Below are 7,462 nucleotides of genomic sequence, written 5' to 3' on the forward strand. Positions count from 1 at the left end.
GTGTCATTAGTTGTCTCTGATTGAGAATCATACTTAGGTAGCCTGGGTTTCACTGTGTGTTTGTGGGTGATTGTTCCTGTCTCTGTGTTTGCACCAGATAGGACTGTTTTGAGTTTTCACATTTCTTGTTTTTTGTAGTCAGTTGTTCATGTGTACCTTAACGCATTAAAAAGAACCATGGACACTTACCACGACGCATATTGGTCCTCAGATCCGTTTCGCCTCCTCTTCGGAGGAGGAAATTCATTACAACGTCAGTGGAGATAACTGTGCCTGTTCATGTGCGTGTGATGACTACTTTGTGCAGTAGGTAGGCATGCATACAACACTGCAAGGTTACCTTCATGTTGAGCCTAAACGTCTGTCTGACAGCTCTGATTAATGCTCCAGTCCTATTCATCCATCATAGCACTTAACTAATGACACTTTGTAATGATGAAAGCTTAGTAAGACTATTCGATTTGATATGATGTCCTTATTGTACTTATGGCCTTTAATCAACTTTAACATTGAAGTCAAATAATGCAAATGCCATCCAATCTTTCACCAGAATACTTTACCTTGTAATCAGAGACAATTAGTAAATGCTGCTTGGACTTAGAGGTCCCTGCACAGCAATTTGTGTGCACAGATGTTTAAAGGCAGACTGCCATGCAATCTCTGAACAATGAAGTCATCGATTTGATGTCTCTGTTAATCTTTGCGTTGGAAAAACCATTAGGTGTTTCATTAAGTATATAGGGTGGTATTTCTGGTTTTGGGCTGTGAGGTACGAGACAGAGGTAAATAATATGTTTTACTAAATGACTGACTTCAACAGACAAACAGCTTTTACAATGACAAGTTCACGACCTCCATCAAATGCAGGTCAGCTGAGTCCAAAAACTGTGTTGCTGAAATGCATTGTTGTGAATGTAAAGCAGTGTGTTGCTGAGCTACACAGATGTAATGACATAATCATTACCTGCAGAAACCATTATGCTGTCACCTTGGCGTCAGTTACTTATGGGAAGATCATCTGTGAAAGCAACAAATGTGTCTAAATATGCGACAGGATAGGGCTGTTTGTAAGTATGTGTGGGTCTGTCCGGGTCTGTGAGGGTCTGTGTGGGTCTTTGTGGGTCTGTGTGGGTCTGTCCCGGTCTGTGTGGGTCTGTGTGGGTCTGTCCGGGTCTCTGTGGGTCTGTGTGGGTTGTGTGGGTCTGTGGGTCTATGTGGGTCTGTCCATGTTTGTGTCTGTCTTTTTGTGTCTGTGTTGGTCTGTCCAGGACTGTGTGGGTCTATGTGGGTCTGTCCGGGTCTGTGTGGGTCTGTTTGGGTGTATAGATACCCACACAGACCCAGATAGTCATGTATGATCATGTATAGTCTTGTATGGTCTTGTATAGTCATGTATGGTCTTGTATAGTCATGTATGGTCTTGTATGGTCTTGTATGATCATGTATGGTCTTGTATAGTCATATATGGTCTTGTATGGTCTTGTATAGTCATGTATGGTCTTGTAGAGTTATGTATATGTGTGCTGCTTCAAAAGCTCTCCATCAACACAGTGGAGTGGTCACAGTCAGACATTGAAGCCTTCTTGGGAAGTGATTGTCTCTCTGGACACTAATCATTGTCACAATGAACAATTATTGGAAATATGTGTGTGTCTACTTGTCTCTTTCCTCTACTGTCTACCATCCTCAACCAGCCAAGCCACACGGGCTGAGGAGACCAGGGTGTGTGTGTCTGCTTGTCTCTTTCCTCTACTGTCTACCATCCTCAACCAGCCAAGCCACACGGGCTGAGGAGACCAGGGTGTGTGTGTCTGCTTGTCTCTTTCCTCTACTGTCTACCATCCTCAACCAGTCAAGCCACACGGGCTGAGGAGACCAGGGTGTGTGTGTCTGCTTGTCTCTTTCCTCTACTGTCTACCATCCTCAACCAGCCAAGCCACATGGGCTGAGGAGACCAGGGTGTGTGTGTCTGCTTGTCTCTTTCCTCTACTGTCTACCATCCTCAACCAGCCAAGCCACAGGGGCTGAGGAGACCAGGGTGTGTGTGGGACTTTCCCAGCGACAAACCCTCTAAGCTCACTGACACACATCAGAAGAAGGGACTGACTGATGAGGGTGGGCGCCACACTATGTGCCCAGCCCAAAGTTTCTTCTTCCTTCCTTAATAACGGCCACTTTCAGAGATCTGTTAAACCCTACTATTGGCATGGCGTGAGCTGAGGCAGACTGAGAGGACTGTGAGGCAGCCAGACATAGTACAGGAGAGATTCCGTCCCACTCTCATTCATATGTTTATGATAAACAGACGTCTATGACAGATGTCTATGACAGATGTTCATTCGTCTGTTTGTCTTTCATAGGCATCTATCTATCATAAACTCATGGACGAGAGACAGACAGACAGATGTGTTTCAGAAGACACTATAAACATGTACGCGCTGCCTTTGTGTGCAGTCGTGTGTGACACACCTGTCCTAAGGAGATGTGTCTGTCTGGGCGGTGCACCACTACATGAGCCTCTGGAAGCCTTATTGATGAGCCAGATTAAGGCCTGTATAATGACTGTGTAATAATGACTGTGTAGTAATGTTTGGCAATGACTGTTATTATTATTATGGTGGTGATGAACAACACCTCCCCCTGTCTCTCTGTCTGGGTTCTGCCTACAGTAGAGTTTCTCCGGAGGTCAGATAAGGTCTTGGAAGTCTGAGGCTATTGTTGTTTCTTAAGAGGCTCCAGTCAACAAATTAGACTATAGTTAATTCAATATGTCATTCATCTTCAATCCCTTGTCCCGATATGAAAGGTAAATAATTACTACAACCTGACCCAGCTTGTCAAAGCTGTGATGCTGATCAGACATTTCTTTTCTACAACTCAACAGACATAGAGAAACAGGCCTCGGCATGCTCCTCCACATCATTATATTTTGGGTCCTCGTAATCTGCTGGACCACTAAGGATGGGGAAAATACCTGAAGTGTGACCTCAGACACAACACCTTATGATCTGTGTTTTACCTGAATGAGATGTAACCAGACTGTTCTCATGAGTCATACGCTTCTGCCTGCCTGCCTGCCTGCCTGCCTGCCTGCCTGCCTGCCTATTTGTCCGCATAGGGAGTTCTGACGATCAGGAACCTATTGCTTAGGATTAGCTATGCCAAAGCAACCACCTAGCTTTTGTAAAAGATCATTACCATCTAATACAGATATGTGAAAACATCCCCAAAGTATTAGAAAACAAAAACAAACCACATAATGGTCTTGTAATTCAGACCAGCTTGGCAATATTGTACTTGAGAATGTTTTTATCTGGAAATACTTCTAGACTTCTAGACTCATTAAGGTGTCATCATCATCATCATCACTTTGTAAATACAATATAGCAAGTAAAGAAATGTAATAAAAAAACACTGGAATGTTAGATTTGCAGTGGAATGTGGAGGCTATATACAGGGGGTTCCGGAACAGAGTCAATGTGGAGGCTATATACAGGGGGTTCCGGAACAGAGTCAATGTGGAGGCTATATACAGGGGGTTCCGGAACAGAGTCAATGTGGAGGCTATAAACAGGGGGTTCCGGAACAGAGTCAATGTGGAGGCTATATACAGGGGGTTCCGGAACAGAGTCAATGTGGAGGCTATATACAGGGGGTTCCGGAACAGAGTCAATGTGGAGGCTATATACAGGGGGTTCCGGAACAGAGTCATTGTGGAGGCTATATACAGGGGGTTCCGGAACAGAGTCAATGTGGAGGCTATATACAGGGGGTTCCGGAACAGAGTCAATGTGGAGGCTATATACAGGGGGTTCCGGAACAGAGTCAATGTGGAGGCTATATACAGGGGGTTCCGGAACAGAGTCAATGTGGAGGCTATATACGGGGGGTTCCGGAATAGAGTCAATGTGGAGGCTATATACAGGGGGTTCTGGTACAGAGTCAATGAGGAGGCTATATACAGGGTGTTACGGTACAGAGTCAATGTGGAGGCTATATTCAGGGGGTTCTGGAACAGAATCAATGTGGAGGCTACATACAGGGGGTTCCGGTACAGAGTCAATGAGCAGGGACACCGGTCAGTAGAGGTAATTGAGGAAATATGTACATGTAGATAGAGGTAAAGTGACTATGCATGGATAATAAACAGAGAGTAGCAGCAGTGTAAAAATGGGGAGTGGGGACTATGCAAATAGTCCTGGTAGCCATTTGATTAACTGTTCGTCTTATGGGTTGGGGGTAGAAGCTGTTAAGAAGCCTTTTTAGACTTTTTAGACACTTAGAGAGATACAGTAGAGATACATCTATTCTACAGCCTAGTCTGAATTGCCAGATTGAGGACATGTATGTTTTTTCACAAAAGTAGTGTAGTTCTATTCACAAATGTAAATTGTCTTCATCGGGCTTCCATAAACTGAGAACATTGTGTAGAGATTGCTTTGAAATCTGTGAAAGTTTGTATGGCAAATCTACAGTCTAGTCTGAATACTCAGAAAGAGGAAAATGCATGTTTTTAAATGAGACAAATAATCAATATTCACAAAAAAAGTGTAGCATTCACAACTTTAAAATGTCTGTAAGCCCCGAGGCAAGATAGTTACTGTAGCATCATCAGACTAGGCCAGTTACAGGCTTTTCTCCTTCAAGCCATTATCTCCTTGAGGAATATACTATCTATTCTTGTAGGAGAAACAATCAAACGTCCGTGGTTGTTGTCAGAACAACAAAGGCATTTAAGACTAAAAGAGAGCTGTGTTTTGATGTTCAACCACAGCCATGATTAGCCTACATGGACAGCTGTGCTCCCGATCCCATATCCATCTGTTTGGCCAGCACTCGTCTTTACCAACTATCAATTCAAATCAAATCAAATTGTATTTGTCACATGCGCTGAATACAACAGGTAGACCTTACCGTGAAATGCTTACTTACAAGCCCTAACCAACAGGTGTAGACCTTACCGTGAAATGCTGAATACAAGCCCTTAACCAACAGGTGTAGACCTTACTGTGAAATGCTTACTTACAAGCCCTTAACCAACAGGTGTAGACCTTACTGTGAAATGCTTACTTACAAGCCCTTAACCAAAAGGTGTAGACCTTACTGTGAAATGCTTACTTACAAGCCCTTAACCAACAGGTGTAGACCTTACCGTCAAATGCTGAATACAAGCCCTTAACCAACAGGTGTAGACCTTACTGTGAAATGCTTACTTACAAGCCCTTAACCAAAAGGTGTAGACCTTACTGTGAAATGCTTACTTACAAGCCCTTAACCAACAGTTGTAGACCTTACTGTGAAATGCTGAATACAAGCCCTAACCAACAGGTGTAGACCTTACTGTGAAATGCTGAATACAAGCCCTAACCAACAGGTGTAGACCTTACCGTGAAATGCTTACTTACAAGCCCTTAACCAACAGGTGTAGACCTTACTGTGAAATGCTTACTTACAAGCCCTTAACCAACAGGTGTAGACCTTACTGTGAAATGCTTAATACAAGCCCTTGACCAACAATGCAGTTTTAAGAAAACATGTACGAAATAAACTAAAGTAAAAAATCAAATTAAAAAATAAAAGAACAATAACAAGGCTATATATAGGGGTACCGGTACCGAGTCAATGTGCGGGGGTAGAGGTTAGTGGAGGTAATTTGTACATGTAGGTAGGGGTATATTGACTGTGCATAGATAATAAACAGTAGCAGCTGGGGGGGTGTCAATGTAAATAGTTCAGGTGGCCATTTGATGAATTGTTCAGCAGTCTTATGGCTTGGGGATAGAAGACTGCGATGAACTGTTATTTCCTTGGCAGCTCTTAGCCTACATTTTGGCTTTATGTGGAACAACTCACAGAGCTCTTTGGAATGACATGTTCTGGTCCCCCATCGGTCAGTTCAGAGAAAGGATCAGAGACCTCTATGTTGATAAATGTGTCTGTTTTTCTTCATTTGTTTTGTCATTTTGTATATTGTATGTTGTATTATATGTTTGATGTATTTATGCAGGGCTCATCTGAAAAAGAGAGCCTAGTCTCAGTATAGCTTCCCTGTCCAAATAGAAGTTTAATAATAATAATAACCTAATTTGGAAAGAAATGACAAGAATGCTTCAGGGGATATACTGTAGCAACAAATATAATGCCCTAAGGCAAATTCTGCAAGAAAAAGTATTAAGTTAATGCTAGCCAGATAGACTGAGAATGCCCTAAGGCAAATTCTGCAAGAAAAAGTATTAAGTTAATGCTAGCCAGATAGACTGAGAATGCCCTAAGGCAAATTCTGCAAGAAAAAGTATTAAGTTAATGCTAGCCAGATAGACTGAGATGTCCCCCCCACTCCCCATACATATATACACACAATCATCTAAATATATTTTTTGTGAATCAAGCAGATATATTGTAGGGACTCAGTGTGCCTCTCATGTGGTGATGTTAGTCATTTACAGCAGACACTTGATCACTGGCTTGCCTCAGTGGCTGCTCTATTGTTTGTGTGGACTTCCCTCTAGTGGTGCAACCTTGACATGACAGCAGATAAAGAATACAACCGTTACTTTTGCTACTTTTGTTATTTCATCATATTCCATTCCATGTATTCAGTAGGTCGATGAAATTATAAAAAACAAAGGTAAATTATCGTCAATATCTTGTAGGCTAACTGTGTTGTAATACTAGGTTGCAGGAGTGACACACATGATGAGGAATAATTACTTCATGATCTGAGGATTAAATGAGAGCCACATGAAGGTGGAGCAATTTTAGAAACTCAAGCGCATATCACACATATCGTAGGAATGACATAATATTAACGTTAGTGTTCTCATCACCCGTCTGAGGGGACCAAGGCATTTCAGCATGTGCTACTATCAAGCGCCCCTGCGCACAATAAACGAAGTGCGTGCGTTTGGAACGCCCCGGAAACAGGAAGTGATCCGCAAGCGACTCTCTTTTTTTGTGAATGAGCGGTGCTCGCTTGATGATTCTTCAGAGATGCGGAGAGGATTACAGACATCTGTCAGCCTACACAATTATAGACACCATATAATTCGTCACCCACCCTAGGCTACGTACTGTATTCAGGAGAAGGAAGAAGAGTAGACTAGGGACTCTACTTCATACTCATATCAGGCGAGTTTGAAATATGCAATCTCTTCTGCTGCATCATTCAACTACAACAATACACTGTCTGTAATTCATGACCAGATTGTTTTCGAACGTATTGTTCAGTTGATAATTGTCGGATATGCAGTAGCACTCGTCATGAAGATACAAGATCCCCACATGAGAAAAAGCACATTTTCAGTCACTGACTGGCCTGTAACTTTTAGATAAATAAAATAGCTCTTCTATAAAAAATTTAAAAACGATGAAAAATATATTTACCCGCAAAATACGTTTTGTATCAGTAGAAGGGTACCTCATAAACAGTAACAACTATGTAATGATGATGTTATAACATTGT

Source organism: Oncorhynchus nerka, linkage group LG22 (genome assembly GCF_034236695.1).
Source record: "Oncorhynchus nerka isolate Pitt River linkage group LG22, Oner_Uvic_2.0, whole genome shotgun sequence".
NCBI classification, from domain to species: Eukaryota; Metazoa; Chordata; class Actinopteri; order Salmoniformes; family Salmonidae; genus Oncorhynchus; species Oncorhynchus nerka.